Here is a 17,309-nt window from a genome sequence, read left to right as displayed (position 1 = left end):
GCCCATGACAGGCGCTTAGGCCCCAGAGGTAAGACATACCTCCTGCAGGGGGGATGCCTGTTTCATTATCACTGCTACCACGGCAGTCTGCCCAAGGTGTTCGCCGTATTCACAGTTCACAAAGCAGCGTCACACCCCTCTCACTGTTCACAGTTTTTTCTGTGAATGGTGCTCTCTGGAGTTGGGGGCAACCAGGGAGGGTGGGCAGAGCAGAGATTAAGGTAGCCATTTGACAGACAAGAGGGTGCTTGCATGATTTGACTAAAGTAACAGGTGAAAATTGCATAGGAACCTGGAATGTCAGGTCCATGAATCAAGGTAAGTTGGAAGTGTTCAAACAGGAGATGGCAAGACTAAACATCGACATTTTAGGAACCAGTGAACTAAAATGGACTGGAATGGGTGAATTTAACTCAGATGACCATTATATCTACTACTGTGGGCAAGAATCCCTTAGAAGAAATGGAGTAGCCCTCACAGTCAAAGAAAGAGTCTGAAATGCAGTACTTGGATGCAGTCTCAAAAATGACAGAATGATCTCTATTCTTTTTCAAGGCAAATCATTCAATATCATAGTAATTGAAGTCTATGCCCCAACCAGTAATGCCGAAGAAGCTGAAGTTGAATGGTTCTATGGAGACCTACAAAACATTCTAGAAACAACTCCCCAAAAAAGATGTCCTTTTCACTATAAGAGACTGGAATGCAAAAGTAGTTGTCTGAGGAAGCCTTACAAAAAGCTGATAAAAGAAGAGAAGCTAAAGGCAAAGGAGAAAAGGAAAGATATACCCATTTGAATGCAGCGTTCCAAAGAATAGCAAGGAGAGATAAGAAAGCCTTCCTCAGTAATCAATGCAAGGATATAGAGGAAAACAATAGAATGGGAAAAACTAGAGATCTCTAAAAGAAAATTAGAGATACCGAGGAACATTTGATGCAAAGATGAGCACAATAAAGGACAGAAATAGTATGGACCTAACAGAAGCAGAAGATATTAAGAAAAGGCAGCAAGAATACACAGAAGAACTGTACCAAAAAGATCTTCATGACCCAGGTAACCACGATAGTGTGATCACTCATCTAGAGCCAGACATTCTGGAATGTGAAGTCAAGTGGGCTTTAGGATGCATCATTATGAACAAAGCTAGTGGAGGTGATGGAATTCCAGTTGAGCTATTTCAAATCCTAAAAGATGATGCTGTGAAAGTGCTGCCCTCAATATGCCAGCAAATTTGGAAAACTCAGCAGTGGCCACAGGACTGGAAAGGGTCAGTTTTCATTCCAATCCCAAAGAGGGGCAATGCCAAAGAATGCTCAAACTACCACATGATTGCACTCATCTCACATGCTAGCAAAGGAATGCTCAAAATTCTCCAAGCCAGGCTTCAGCAATACGTGAACCATGAACTTTCAGATGTTTAAGCTGGATTTAGAAAAGGAAGAGGAACCAGAGACCAAATTGCCAACATCCGTTGGATTATCGAAAAAGCAAGAGAGTTCCAGAAAACATCTATTTATGTTTTATTGACTATGCCAAAGCCTTTGACTGTGTGGATCACAACAAAGTGTGGAAAATTTTTCCACACTTTGGAAATGGGAGTACCAGACCACTTGACCTGCCTCCTAAGAAATCTGTATGCAGGTCAAGAAGCAATAGTTAGAACTGGACATAGAAAAACAGACTGGTTCCAAATCAGGAAAGGAGTACATCAAGGCTGTATATTGTCACCCTGCTTATTTAACTTATATGCAGAGTACATCATGCGAAATGCTGGGCTGGATGAAGTATAAGCTGGAATCAAGATTGCTGGGAGAAATATCAATAATCTCAGATATGCAGATAACACTACCCTTATGGCAGAAAGCGAAGAAGAACTAAAGAGTTTCTTGATGAAAATGAAAGAGGAGAGTGAAAAAATTGGCTTAAAACTCAACATTCAGAAAACTAAGATCATGGCATCTGGTCTCATCACTTCATGTCAAATAGATGGGGAAACAATGGAAACAGTGACAAATTTTATTTTGGGGGGCTCCAAAATCACTGTAGATGGTGACTGCAGCCATGAAATTAAAAAATATTTGCTCCATGGAAGAAAAGCTATGACTAACCTAGACAGCATATTAAAAAGCAGAGACATTACTTTGCTGACAAAGGTCTGTCTAATCAAAGCTATGGTTTTTCCAGTAGTCAAGTATGGATGTGAGAGTTGGACTATAAAGAAAGCTGAGTGCCAAAGAATTGATGTTTTTGAACTGTGGTGTTGGAGAAGACTCTTAAGAGTCCCTTGGACTGCAAGGAGAACCAACCAATCCATCCTAAAGGAAATCAGCCCTGAATATTCATTGGAAGGACTGATGTTAAAGCTGAAACTCCAATACTTTGGCCACCTGATACAAAGAACTGACTCATTGGAAAAAACACTGATGCTGGGAAAGATTGAAGGCAGGAGGAGAAGGGGACAGCAGAGGATGAGATGGTTGGATGGCATCACTGACTCAATGGACATGAGTTTGAGTTAACTCCGGGAGTCAGTGTTGGACAGGGAGGCCTGGTGCAATGCAGTCCATAGGGTCGCAAAGAGTTGGACACTACTGAGCGACTGAACTGAACTGAACAGGTGATATGCACCACCGCCTCTTTCCACCAGTTTTATTCTAAGGCCAGTCCAGGTGAGGGGAAGGGCCTATCCGCTAGCAGGGGTTTGCTGAAGCCCAGAGTGATCAAGAAGCAAAGCAAGAAGGAAGGGCCACGGCCGGTACTAGAACTGGTATGCCGTTCCCCCAAGTCCAAAAGGGGACACCGAGGGTTGCTTTCCAGCTTCTTAGGCCAAGGAGCGTGAAGCCCAGCCCTTGCCTCTCTCTTGACATTTGGATACCCGCACCAGGGTTTTCATCTAGCAGCACCACCACGCCTTGTCCCCATCGGCCCTCTGCTGGTCTCAGAATTGCACTGATCTCGGTGGGAGCGCCGGGCTGCTCCCTACTCTAGGGCCGGGCTACAGCCCACGTGCGCCCGCGGCTGCCGCGGTGACAGCTGGCCCCCCAGGGGCGGGGCGGGTGGAGAGCGGGGGTGGGGGTGGGCTCCGCGCCGCGCCGCCATTGGCTACGGGCCTCCACCTGGGGGCGGGGCTGCGCCGCCCGTGGCCCTGTCATTGGTCTCGCCGCAGATGGGGGCGTCTCCCGGTCTTGTCCGCCGCAAGGCGCAGAACCGCAGGCGCTCGCCGGGCTAAGCCTGCGCGGGGACGCCTAGCTCGCTCACAGTTCGGCCGGCGGCCTCCGGGTCCCGACCACTGCGCCCGCGGCCCTGGGCGAGAATAGAGGCTGGACTCGAGGTTCGGCGGCCGGCGCCGCTCTCGGTAAGGAGGTGGGGGGAACGGGAGGGAAGGGGAGAGTGGGGTTCCAGGAAGAGCGGGCGGGGACCTTGGTAGCCGAGCCTGGACTCTGCGCCTTAGCTGGCGCCGGGGAGGGTCAGGTGCGGCGGCAGCATCTCCCGCCTCAGACCCTCTCCGCGAGGCGCCCAGCGAGCAGGTGGCGCTGCCCAGGGAGGCCGGTGTACCCCGATAGCTCTCTGAATCCATTAGAACGCAGTACCACGGACTACCACTTACTCCGCCCCACAACACCCAAATTCTTCCATTCTAAGCCTAGAAAATACCCAAACGTCGCCATGGAGTGGGAGCGACGCGCCAGCAGTACCGCCTGCCACCGGGGCAGATCATCCCCAAACTTACCTTCCCACGATTTGGACACCTAGCCTGTCACGTTCTTTCCCGGCGTTTCGCTGGGCGCACCCCACACCCTAGCAGGGTTCCCCTCCCTTAACAACAGGAAGTTAAGTTGGGCCAAATGTCGGTGGCCTGGCCGCCTGCGGGGTAGGATTGGGTCTGGGACGGTGGCCCGAGGGGCTGTGGAGCTGTCTTTTTCTGAACCTCGCTCCCCCAGCAGCACGCACGCCCCCCAGGCACCGGAGCACCCCCGCGGGGCTTGCCCTTGCGGACCGGCCCCGGGTAAAAGTGCCCGCTAACTTGACTTTCAGGCCGGGGCAGGTGGGGTTAATTTATCCTAGGCCAGCCTTTCGGCAGAACTAGGAACGGCCTTTGCTGGATGGGGAGGAGGCGTGTTGAAACCAGAGTAAACGTGCGTCTCCTTCCACATTGTTTATTCTGAAGCCAAAGAGCTTTTATTTGGAGGCACATCGGGCCCTAATGGGACCTTAAGCAGTGTGGGGACCTCTTTCTGTCAGTCTCACCTGCTCACTACAGTCTTGGGTGGTGTCCCTGAAGGATGAAGTCCCAACCAGTTCCCTTCTGGGCGGCCTGGTGGGAGAAGTCAGCAGCTGGTTGGCCCTGAGATGTTTGCTTGCCTGGGTGCTCTGAGACCGGGGTCCCCTGGGTCTCCAGGCCAGATCTGTTCCTGTCCCTTTCCCAGGGGAAGGGGGCTCAAGGGGGGCTCAGGTCTCCAGGGCAGCCACACATGATGCTGTGGAAGCTCTTATTGCAATAAGAACTGTCCTTCAGATAGAAGATGGTTCTATTAAGTGCCTACTGAGCAAGCTAGGCACTTAAGTCTTGGCTTGTGGCACTTTTGTGGCCAATTTCACGGTAATTAAAAACCTCTGAGAGGTTTGCCCTCCTCATTTTAGAGATGGGGAAACAGACTCAGGTAGGGTAAGTGCCCAAGGTCACATAGAAAGTGGCATAGCCAGGATTTGAAACAGACTGCCAGAGCTCAGGTCCAGAGCTCTTCCTGCTGACCCATGGCTGTGAAGAGTGAGTGTTGTAGGCTCCTGGCCTCTGAAAAGATTCTGTCCAAAGATCCTGAGGGTGCTTCTTATTATTTATTTATTTTGATGTGGATCATTTTTAAAGTCATTATTGAATTTGTTACAATATTGCTTTTGTTTTGTTTTAGTTTTTTGGGCCACAAGGCATGTGGGATCTTAGCCCCCTGACCAGGGATCAGACCCGCACACCCTGCCTTGGAAGGTGAAGTCTTAATCACTGGACTGCCAGGGAAGTCCCCTGGGTGTTTTTGTCTTTTTTTTTTTTTTTTTTAAGCAGAGCACTTGAACTGACCCAAGTTAGCCAAGTTGTTCAACCTGCAGACGTCTTGCCCACCCTGTCCTTCAAGGATGATGGCAAGTGTTGGTCATGCTGTGAGGGGGAGGGGTTGATTGTTGGAGTCTGGGTGGTATTTGAGGGGGAAGGCTGCCTCTGCCGCTGTTGACTTGAACCTACCTCTGAGAGCTGACTTCTGCAATGATTTAGAAGGACTGTTATTTGCAATAATCTGGCACCCCACTCCAGTACTCTTGCCTGGAAAATCCCATGGACGGAGGAGCCTGGTGGGCTGCAGTCCATGGGGTCGCTAAGAGTCGGATACGACTGAGCGACTTCACTTTCCCTTTTCACTTTCATGCATTGGAGAAGGAAATGGCAACCCACTCCAGTGTTCTTGCCTGGAGAATCCCAGGGATGGTGGAGCCTGGTGGGCTGCCGTCTATGGGGTCGCACAGAGTCGGACATGACTGAAGCGACTTAGTAGCAGCAGCAGCTACTTTAGGGCCGATTCTAGTTTTATTTTGTTTTTTTTTTTTTTAGGAGGGAGGGCAGATGTTGAAGTACATTAGCTGTGATTGTAAGGTGACTGAGATCCACAGTTGGAGTTTATGTTTATAAAAAATGAAATCACTGCCTCTTTCCTTCTTCAGGCCCAGGCCTGGCTTTCTGCTCATCCTTCTCTTCTTAAAGAAAATTGTGATTACCAATTAGTTACACCTTAGTATAAATCAGCTTATGGACTAAGGCTGATTGTGGTTTGGTCATTGGAAGCTTATTCCCAGGAACTTTAAGGAGCACAGGAGCACTGAGTAATCCCTCTCTGCCTGTGATTGGGATGTGTCTCTCTTTTCTCCACCCACGTCCACACCCATCTGGGTGTGCCTCCCAGTCATGGGCCCTGTTCCTTTCACTCCCTACTACTGAGGTCCTGCCTTCCTGGGGGAGAGCCTTATCTCTGCCAAGAGGAGTGGGGTTAGGTGCAAGAAGATTTGGGTTGAACATTGTCAATCTTTGAGGCTTTTCCAGGGCTAGAGAGTCTCTGTTGTTTAAAGAACCAGAAAAGGGAACCCTGTATATCATGCTGGGATTTTTCATTCTTTATAATCATTTGATTCTCACGGTAGCCCTCTGAAGAGGTATGTAAGGTTATTCCCATTTTACAGATTAGGAAACTGAGGTTCAGGGACTTACCTCCAATTATAAGCCTAGTGAGTGACCAAACTAGGATTCTGTTCTCCATCTGCATGAATGAGGTCTGTGTGGTAAATTCAACACTGAGAGAAACAGGAAAAAACTGTGGCCATCCTCTGAACTTTGGAGGCTTGGTGTGTACAGCCCTCTGTTGTGCTTATGATTCCCCAGCTTATGTTGTAATTATTTGTGAACATTTCTTTCCACCCCACTATGAAATGGCATTTAAAACGCTCATAAACATGGCATATTTATGGAGGTCCAGTGGTTAGGACTGGGCACTTTACTGCAAGGGCCTGGGTTCTATCCCTGGTCAGAAAACTAAGATCCCACAAACTGCGCAGTGTAGTCCCTCCCCCACTCCCCCCACCAATCATTGATATTTTCAAGCACAAAAATAGAATAGTATAATGAGCCCCAAATACTCATTATCCAGCTTCAGCAACCAAGATCATGCCAGGCTGGCTTCATCTCTCTCTTTCTCTTTTTTTCTTCCCTATCTATTTTAAAAAGAAGGTTCTTTCATGACCACATCACTATTATTGCATGTAGCAGAATCAACAGTAACTCTTTGGTCTCATCTGTATATATTCAGATGAAGTGACCTTCCTCATGAGTTTGTTCAAATCACGATCCAAACAAAGTCTGTGTGGTACATTTGGTCGTTAGTCCTTTTACGCCTACTTTAGTCTGGAGCACCACCCGCTCTGCGGCACTTCTGCTTTTATCCAGCCGTTTTCCGTTACCCTCCGTTTTTAAATCTCCCACTGAACAGCGAACCCTGTGATGCTTGAGTCTGCTTTTGTGCTCTGTTGGATCCCCAGTGCTGTCCCTGGAATGGGGCAGGGGCGTGGTGAGCATCTGCCCAGTGATGTTGCAGCCACTCAGGAAATGCATATTGAATGAATGAATCCTGTGGTGGGTTTGTATGACGGCCCGTGCGTGTGTTTAGCTAAGACGTTTTTTTTTTTTAAAAAAGATGACTTGCTCGAGTGTGGATATTTCCTCTGCAAGTGTCAGCCTGTAAACATCCTAAAACAATAGGAGAACTATTTGCCGTGCTCTTTGGCGCTGTGGTTTGCCGTGTGGGGAGCCCAGGCAGCTGCCGAGGTGCCCTGATCAGCAACTGGCCTCCCCAAATCACACGTGGGGCTGACAGGGACTGAGATCATTTCTGCCCAAGCTCTGAATGCTGACTTATGCAGCCACAGGCATTACCACATTAGGAGTCCGGCATTTGGCCTTGGGCTGCCCAGAGAATGCTGTCTACCTCTCTCTGGGCAGTGTAAGATTCTTGCCTTGTGCCTTCGGGAGCCTTCTCTATCTGGCCTCATACCTGGGCAAGGTGTGGGCTCTTCTCAAATCATTATCCACCTGCAACTGACAGACCATGACAGAAAACATACACTTATAACCTTTCAGTGTCTGGTCTGAATTTATGGTGAAGAGATAGTATCACCATCGGCACCTTTGTAGGCGTCCTAATGAAGGAGACCAGAGGCTCAGTGAGAAGGACGAGGTGTGTTCCCTCCCCAGATAACAAGCTTCACACCTGGATTCCTTGTCAGATCTCTCCAAGGTGCTGGGCTCTCTGATAGCCATCTTCTGACCCACCCAGCAAAGACCCTTCTCTGCAGATAGCCCCTAAATGAGGAGGCTTTTTTCTTTTCCTCCTCCTCCTCCTCCTAAACATAAACAGGCTTTTCCACTAGTCATTTAGTATAAGAGAATGTTGTTTTTCTCTCTGTATGGTGGAGATAGAGTTAATTTTTTCCTGTATATTTCTCAGCATTTTTCTAAAATTTTTATAATAAAAATGTTTTATTGTTCTAATGGAAAATCAAAATATTTGGGGATATTTTTCCTCTTAAAAAAGAGAACTTCCTTCAACTGATTTGTGTAGGTAAACAAGGTTATACATGCACTCTGTCCAGTTTTATGTGTGGATAGGTTCCTATACCCATTGGGATTTTGATATTTGCCTATTTTATTTTTTGACATTATTTTAAAGAATATATCTGTGTTTTTATTTACATTTTTTAATGTTTGGCCTCACCGTGTAGTTTGCAGGATCTTAGCTCCCTGACCAGAGATGGAACCCAGACCTGTACAGCGAAAGTGCCAACCACCAGGGAATTCCCATACCTAACAAAGCTGGAGCTGCGGAGACAGGAAGCTGTGGAATCCACGCAGCCTGACCCTCTTTCTCATTGTACTACCTCACTTTCTTTCATGAGAATTTCATTCTGGTTTCCTCAGAATGAAATCTTTCTCATGGTAGGCTCTTGATTTTGATTTTTTTTATTCAGGGAGTTGGAGATATCAAAAGAGGACAGAATAACATAGTGGGTTAAGAAAAAGGCAGGGCAAAGCTTCAGGCTCAGACGGCCTGTCTCGTCCCCTTGGGAAAGTGCCTGATGGCCAGATGCCCCACTCACCTCACTTCGGGGGACCCTGACCCCTCCCTCCACCATTTTCTGTTTTTCTCCCTGCCACCTCCTCTGAGGTAGAAAACACAGCTGCTCTGCACTGATAAGGCTCCTCCTTCTCAAGCCCTGATCATCTGGTCTCTGAACTCAGAGTTAGTGGGGGTGACGGGGACATGGGCCTTCTAGTCACAAACAAACCTTCATCTCAGGGCTGGGTCACAGTGGAGTGTGATTTTTGAGATCCTTCCCTTCTCTGCCAGCTGTTGAGAAAATGTCCATCCCTGTGTCCCAGAGGAAGAGCCGTTTGTGAATACCAGGTATGCTGGTTGTTGTTTAGTCACTAAGTCGTGTCTGACTCTTTTGAGACCCCATGGACTCTAGCCTGCCAGGCTCCTCTGTCCAGGGGTTTCCCGGGCAAGAATACTGAAGTTGGTTGCCATTTCCTTCTCCAGGGGTTCTTCCCAACCCAGGGATCGAACCCACATCTCCTACATTGCAGGTGGATTCTTTACCACCGAGCCACTGGGGAAGTCTGGTACTAGGTATTGTATGGTTTCTTAAATGCAATTGCTCTAAATATTACTACAGTTTATCCTAGGAAAACCCGTGTGTCTCCCTGGTGGCTGGCAGTGAGTTGTGTGTGTTTGTGTGTGGATGGTGTGGTGTTTGTAGGGTTGGGATTTTAGTGTGTTCTGTACTTGCACTGGTGTTTCTCTCCCCTGAGAGTCAGAGCAATCTTCCTGTCCCTCCCCACCTGAACCCCCCTTTTCTTGGGGGTATCCAGAGACCTTGCCACTCTTGTACTTCTTCCAAGGCTCGGTCAGCTTTCTCTTTGGGGAATACAGAGATCAAGGCAGGGACTTGTTTCCTGCTGGTTTGGGGCTCAGGTTTTCCCTTTCCCGTGCAGTGGAGGATGTCTAGTGCTGATGTCCTTTCTAAAGGCAACAAGGTAGGATAGCAAAGAGTCGGCTGGCAGTCCCTGATTCCTGAGCTGCTGCAACAGCAGGTTTAATGCAACATTTGCAGGCTGGAGCTCCTGACACACCCAGTGCAGAAACCAACCAGCCCAGAGACAGAGGGGGAGTCTAAGAACATCTTGTCCTGCACTGTAGTATCAATGTGTTAAGATGCGGAAACTACTTCTTGGCTCTGGTGACTTTGAATGGTTGGCTTTGGCTACTGATCTGAGAACTGACTGTATATGGTGAAGAGTTGCAGGATCTCAGGGTTTAACTTGTGCCAGGGCCAGGAGAATGAAGTGTAGGGGAGGATGAAGAAGTGCCAAAGTCGCTTGGATGTTCTGATCACCAAGGAGAGCTGCTGGGGGCCTGGTAGAGCTGCTGAACCCTTCTGTTGGACAGCTTCATCTCAGGGGAGCAGCATGGGGGGTTGAGGTGCGGCCTGTGGAGTTCACAGCTGCTGTAAAGTTGGGGCGCTGATGACTCTGCATGTCAGGACGGCTGGGCTTTTGCACAGTGGAATACAAAGATGGTAACAGTCAGGAGCTCTCTGCTTGGAGGGGTGAGAAATCCGATAGTGGAAGAAAGGGACAGAATAGAGGATTAAGCAGGGGAGTCAGGGAAGCCTCTCTCCAGACCCTCGAGAAGAGGATACAGTCAATCTGTTTCCTAAGGGGATATCATGGGGGGCTCATGCAACTGGTTGCAGCCTTGGAGACCAAGGGGTTCATGCTCAGAGAGCTTCTGGCCATCTGCCTGGGCTTGCAGCGAGTTACTATTGTGAGGGAGATAAGAAGCTTCTTCTGGATTCCAGGCTTGCTGCGACCAGGGGACCCAGGACTTCCTACTTGGTCCAGGTCACTATCTCCAGCTTGGGTGTGTCTGTTACCTTGTACCTGACATCTTAGGCTCTCTTAAAAATGACTCACCCATGGGAATTCCCTGGTGGTCTAGAGGTTAGGACTCTGTACTTTCATTGCCAAGGGCCCAGGTTCAATCCCTGGTGGGAGAACTAAGAGCCCACAAAGTGCATGATGCGGCCAAAAAAAAAAAGACTCATCCTTCCCCTACCACGTGCATGGATGACGGTACTCACCCTCCCCCGCCCCATGTATACACATACACACATACCACACAAGTGATGCTACTTACCTCCACACACACATGCATAGATAGTGATGCTCACCCAGCCTCCCCCCCACATACCTGGATACATGACATTCACCACCCCCCACACAGATGAGGCTATTCACTCCACACATACATGGGTGCGTGGTAACATATTCACTCAATACAAAGAGAATTCAATGAAAAGCAGTCCCCCAGTCCTCAGTTCTCTTCCTCAGCGGCACTACTGACCCCAGTCTCCTGTGGCTCCTTCCAGATAGTCTAGGCATATATTTGTGCCTATTTCCCTCTTCATTCCTCTCTCAGGCTGGGAAGCCACCAGGCTGGAAAACCAAAGGACCCGCAGGGCTGCTGAGACTCAGCAGTTATCTGAATTAGCCAGGCATGGCTTGACTCCTGCCCTTCCACCCTACTTTGTCACCTCTCCCATTTAGGACCCTCCTTTGGTTGGATTTGTGGGTGCAGAGAGTCTGGTCACTTAGACGCTCAGGGGCACTTTCTGGGTGCAGGTGACGGAGGCAAAGACAAACAAGTGTGCTAAGACAGACCTGGGTTTGAATCGGAGCCATGTGGCCTTGGGCATCAACGAACCCTAGTGTTTTAGTCTGTTAAAAAAAAAAAAAAAAAAGGAGATAATCACACTGAACTCAGGGAATCGATGTAGAAATAAAATATTTGTGAAGTGCCCCACTTAGGTAGGCACTCAGAACTGTCAGTTTTTTTCCACTTGTAATGAGTGACCCATTTTCAGAATGAATGACACTGGCATGGAATCCTCTGGATGACTTCCTGGAAATTTTCTTGGTGGATCCCTGAGCTTTTATTTCCCTGCAGATGGCAGCCAGTTCTCCATTTTCTGCCAAGTTGGGCTCTCCCCCACCACCTCTTCCTGCTGTGTCCACCCCAGCCTCTGAACACCACCTCTTCCTCTGTCCTTTCATCCCCTCACCTCTCCCCTACTGTTGGTGAGCAGGAAGCTGCAGGTGCCTGGAGAAAGCTCTGGGCTGTTTATGGCTGTTCTCTGGGGGTGTTTATGCTCTAATCTTCTTCAGAAGCTCCAGCAGATGTCTGTTTATTGCTGAAACTTCATCTTTATCTTCAGCATAAGAGAAGAAAGAGGCTATTTTTAAAGAACTTTAATTGGCAGGTCTGCACACCACGGCCTAGATTGCCTCCAAGTTTCGTTCTTCATCATGCTCACTCTACCCATTTGAAACCCTTCAGATCCAAACAGAGAGACCTTATATGTCCTGATTTTAGGGCAGCACTTACATTTGGCAGGCAGTGGTAATCTCTTAAAAAGGTAGGTCAGGGAGCAAAGGCAATCAGCTGACTGTCTTTCTGGGTTGGGACAAATGGAGTAAGAGAGAGTAGCATGTGTATGTCCATAGAAACCAGCATCTTCCCCCACTTCTGCCCCTTCCTTCTCCCTACGCTGAGAGGGGCCTGCCTGCTGTCTGCTGATTGGCTGGGAGATCTTTAGCCTTAGCTTTCCCTTTGGACTCCGGTGGGGCTCAAGGTAAGGGGGGAGTGGAAGCAGGTCGTTTGAAATGATACTGACCTCTCAGGAGGGAGGGCGAGTAGAGACTATGAGTCACAGAAACTTGAGATGTCAGATTGGAAGGGACCTCTGAGATCACCTAGTTCTCACTCCTGCCACCTTGTTGTTGTTTTTTTTAACCTGTGGGGAAACTGAGGCTCAGAGGCTTCTTGTATTTTTGTTTAATTGAGTTTTTTTGGCTGTACTTTGCAGCATGTGGGATCTTAGTTCCCCAACCAGGGAGGGAAACCACACCCCCTTCAGTGGAATCATGGAGTCTTAACCATTGAACTGGCGGGGAAGTATCAAGGTTTCCTGATACTGAGTGGAGGCCAGAACGTGTGGTTCCTGGCTCAAAGTCACCTAGCCAGGTCAGAATCTGTTCTCCATCCTCCATTTCTGTCAGGCTGTGAGCCTGTGACCAGGCTCAGGCAGCATACTTGGATCTGGCCTTCCCTTTTGCAGCACCAAGCTGTATCTCCCCTTTCTAGCAGGTCTCTTGTGCTTTGAACTGGGACTTCCTAGGTGGCACTAGTGGTAAAGATCCTGTCTGCCAATGCAGGAGACACAAGAGATAAGTGTTCAATCTTTGGGTAGGGAAGATCCCTTGGAGGAAGGTGTGGTGACCCACTCCAGTATTCTTGCCTGGAGAATCCCATGGACGGAGGAGCCTGGCAGGCTCCAGTCTAACAGGCTAGCAGAGTCAGGCATGACTGAAACAATTTAGCACCCTGGTAGCACTGGCTTGCACAGTGGTTTGGTGCAACATCTTCCCTTATCAGAACTACTGCCCCCAGAGTTCTGGGGCCTAAAATTCCCACCTTTGTCTTCAGCCCTTGTCTCCAAAGGGCCTTTGTTAAAAATACAGAATTTAACTGCGAAAGATATTATATTGATTAGTTTATCTCCAATTAACTGTCAGGTGAGAGCTAAACCTCGAGAGAATGGGGAATGAGTCAGCTTGAAGTAGGTAGAGGAGGGAGTCAGAAAGGACTGTAAATAGGGTGCTGTCTGGGCTGGCATGGAGCATGGTGACCTACGCTCCTTAGGGCTTGGTATTCAGCTGCCACGCCGAGGGGTACTCTGCTGAATGACAGAAGCAGAGCTTTCATCTAAAATGTGGAGGGAGGTGCCTTAGACAAGCCCATAGATGCCCACACATCAAGATAAGAGTTTGGAATGTTGCATTAGACAGTTGCAGTGTGAGGGAGTCAGGGGAGACCTCCTGGAGGAGGTGGCAGTTGGTCATTGAGATGGGCCTTGAAAGATAGGATTTCATAGGCAGAGATGGGGAGAGGTAGAGCGCAAAGAGATGTGGAAACATAACGGTATGTTCAGGATGTCACGTGGTAGAAATGTGGGGGTTGCCTGGGGGAACTGTGGAAGCTGAGGCTAGAATCAGGCTAGCCTTAAGTACTGGTGAGAGGGGTGAGTATGGCCCTAACCCTGCAGGCAGTGGGAACTATTGGAGAGGGATGGTCAGAGTGCTCCTTCAGGCAGATCAGGTTGTGCAAGATAAGCCTATGTGAGAATCAGGGGTGGGGAATCTCTTAGGAGGTCTGCGCTGCCCTCCATGTGCTGAACAGGTACTCTGACCAGAAGGTCGTGGGGGTTGGGGAACAGAAGGGTCGAGGGGTGCTTAAGTCTGGGCCCGACTAAGGCCTTGTCTGTGCTTTTGCCTCACCGTCTTCTGTGTGAAGGGGTCAGTATGGGCAACCCCCGTCTTTCAGTTGATCAGGAAGGCAGCCCATTTGGAATGCCTCAGTTAGGGTCTTAGAATATGGGACATCTATCACTTTCTGTGCCCCCAGTGTGCCTGTTCTGTGCTTCGGTGGCTCTGTCTGCTGTAGAACAATAGAATTGCCCTTACTTTTCACCACCATTACTACAGGAGGTCTCCTCCCTCAGGGTCAGCCTGAGGGGGATGCATAGAGGAGTCATGGGTGCTGAACCCCTGGAAGTGGGTACCCATGAATTAAGAGAAGGTGTTACATGCCTGCACATGGCTGAGGCAGCACAGCTGGCATGGGCAAGGACCTCCATGATCCCCTCCTCCTTTACTGGAATCATTTCTACAGATGTCACCTGCTCACAGCGCACTGTGGGTCATCATCAGAAATGACTTGATTCTCCTCTTCTATGGTCTCATAAGCCCCTGACTATCCCCTTCAGGCAGGTGCTGCTCTGGTATCTGGTGCCCACTTTGAGTTGTTCTCCCCAGTGGAGGAGGAAGCCTGGGCCTGCTGGCCGGCCAGCCTGGAACTGGACTGGATGTCTCCAGGCAACTGGATCATATAGGGCGGGGAGTTGGCTGAATCTCCAGCCCTCTGGACACCCTGGCCCTGGGAGGGGACAAAAGCTGAGCTCAGCTTCTGCCCGCTCCAGTGTTAACCTGGCAGGTGGGAGGCATGGCAACCTGGTGTGCTTACAGCTTTGACATTTGAGCAGAGCTGCTGGCACCTGTTCTCTGCCATAGATGTCTCAGAAACACCGTTGCTTTATGTGTTGGAATAAATTGCTTCAGCAGCGAGCAAATGGCATGAGTTTTGTGCTTGTGGGAGCTTCTGATAGAGGGTGGGGATGGAACGCTGAGACAGCTTTCCTCTTTCTTTGTTCTCCTAGCATCTGTGCTGCCAGTATGAGGCCAAGTTGGTTCATTCATTGATTGCTCAGCTGAGCACTCCATTCATTCTGCCAGTCAAAACTTTTGGAGGTCCCTCTATTTGAAGCATGTTGTCACGGACTGACCATGGCTTTCAGAGTGGCAGTAACACCTTGGTAAAGCCACTGACTTTCTCTGAGTGTCAGGTTTCTCTTCTGTAAGATGGGGGTGACAGTGCTTGTCTCACAGCGGGCTGTGAGGATTAACTGGGCAGGGTATGTAGCACACCTGTCACACGCCTGGCACATAGCAGGCATGTAGGTGGCCCCCGGCTGGCCCACCGGAGTCTGAGAACACAGTTGCGGGCCATGTTCCACTCTGCTTCAGATCCCCCATTCAGTGCTGTTTCCTAAATGGCTTTTAAGTGGTGACTTTTTAAGAGAATAACTGAGCTAAGCACGTAGGTGGGTAACAAAGAAAGACGGGTTGCCTTTCTCTTTGTGGTGAGTTTTCTCTGTCAGACCTTGGGACCACAGAGCTGTCACATGGGTGCTTGGTTTCCCCAGTGTGGTCCAGCCTGGGTTTTGCCTCAGAGGTGACCCATTCCATCTTTGGACAGAGCCTTCTATACCCCCTCCTGGCTCCCTATAGCTTCTGGCATCTGGGCCTAGATCTTCCTCCTTGGAATCATAGAGAACGATACTCTAGTCTCTCTCCCATTTGAAAGCTCTTCAGATACTTTTTTTATATATATATTTATTTGGCTGTGGAGAAGGAAATGGCAACCCACTCCAGGGTTCTTGCCTGGAGAATCCCAGGGACGGCGGGGCCTGGTGGGCTGCCGTCTATGGGGTTGTACAGAGTCGGACACGACTGAAGCGACTTAGCAGCAGCATCAGGTCTTCATTGCAGCTAGAGGATTTTTTTTTTTTTCAGTTGTGGCACGTGCAATCTTTTTTAGTTGTTGCATACAGAATCTTTAGTGGCACATGAACTCTTGGTTGCAGCATGTGGGATCTAGTTTCCTGACCAGGGATTGAACCTGGGCCCCCTGCATTGTGATTGCAGAGTCTTAGCCATTGGACCACCAAGAAAGTCCCCAGACACTGTCTTTTAAATCAAATCTGTGATATTGTTGATTGTAAGATATACCATTCTCTTACGAACCTGTAAGAAATAGAAAGTACTTCCAGTTAAACTGAAGAACAATGCTTTGTTATCACTTAAAATGTTTATATTTACTGAAAGAATTCTCTTAGATTTTAGATATAAGTTTTTTGTCCATATCACTCTTGCATCCACATAAAAAGGAAAAGAAATTAGTTACAGCATTTTGAAAATGTCTTCACTTTTGGAATCCAAATCTTTCAAATCACTTTCTGACTCAGAGTTATCAAAGTGTTCTTTTTTTTTTTTTGACATATTATATTTCTGGTGAAGTGGTGATGTATTTCTTAATCTCTATTGTCTTTGGAATTCTTTTTTCTAGGACTCACATTTCTTCCTCAAATGGTCCTTGAATGTTCTGGCTCCTGAAGTTTGAGGGTTGCAGTTGTCCAGACATGTCACGGGGAATAATAGTCAAATTTCCATATGGTAGTGGCAATGAGGCAATGACAACTATGCCACAGCTGCACTCTGGCCTAGAGACTGTTAGATGCTAGGGTATTATAAGATAATTCTGCTTTCAGACATTCTGTAACTGAAACAAATGCACATCTCCTAATAAGTAAAATATGATACTTAAACACAGCCCTCTTGTCCTCTCCTGAGTTTTCTTCCAGATTTACAACCCTTGATGTGGGTTCGGGTGTTTTCCTGTGGTTCTTCTCTGAACAAACTCCATTTTTGTCTGTATCCTTCTAATACAGCAAGGCTAGTGCCCAGACCAGCTATCATATTCATGGTGTGGTGTGACCACAGCAGAGGAAGGCAGGTATCCCCTCCCTAATTCAGGCCATTCTATTTCTTTTAATGCAGCCCAAGATTGCATCAGTTTTTCTGGCAACTACTTTACATTTTTGACTCACTGATATTACTCCTGACAAAATCTTTTTTTTTTTGGCTGTACCACACGACTTACGGAATCGTAGTTCTCTAACCCAGAATCAAACCTGTACCCACTGCATAGTCCTGATCACTAGACCGCCATGGAATTCTCCTGACCAGATCTTTTTAACATGGGGTATTGCTAAACTGCTTCTCCTCTGTCCTTAACATGTTCTTTAGAATTTAAGTGCAAGCCTCCTCCAATCTGATTCAGAACAAACGTTTCTGTTAAATTTCAGTGTGTTAAATTCTGTGCAACCCTTTCCCTTGAGCTTTTTCAGGATCCTGTTTAATGTGCTTTCCCTAGCATTGCCCAAGTTGCCAGTAAAATGCTTATTAGCAGAGAACCCT

The 17,309-nt window shown here is 48.3% G+C and overlaps 1 protein-coding gene and 1 non-coding gene across 12 annotated transcripts in view; one reads left to right on the top strand and one right to left on the bottom strand.

Annotated features, from left to right (window-relative positions):
- The first annotated feature begins 3,228 nt into the window (after positions 1-3,228).
- The window catches only part of MICAL2 (microtubule associated monooxygenase, calponin and LIM domain containing 2), a 241,555-nt gene continuing 227,474 nt past the window's right edge, over positions 3,229-17,309 (top strand). For all 11 annotated transcript variants that reach the window (XM_010812544.4, XM_010812542.4, XM_010812543.4 and 8 more), the window contains exon 1: positions 3,229-3,356. The gene's annotated coding sequence lies outside the window, so the exon portion shown is untranslated. The remainder of the gene's footprint in view (positions 3,357-17,309) is intronic.
- TRNAV-CAC (transfer RNA valine (anticodon CAC)) lies at positions 15,931-16,003 on the bottom strand. Its single transcript has one exon. It is a non-coding gene; the product is annotated as a tRNA-Val (tRNA).

The sequence above is a fragment of the Bos taurus genome, chromosome 15 (assembly GCF_002263795.3).
Source record: "Bos taurus isolate L1 Dominette 01449 registration number 42190680 breed Hereford chromosome 15, ARS-UCD2.0, whole genome shotgun sequence".
NCBI lineage: Eukaryota > Metazoa > Chordata > Mammalia > Artiodactyla > Bovidae > Bos > Bos taurus.
This window is presented reverse-complemented; position numbering and strand designations above follow the sequence as displayed.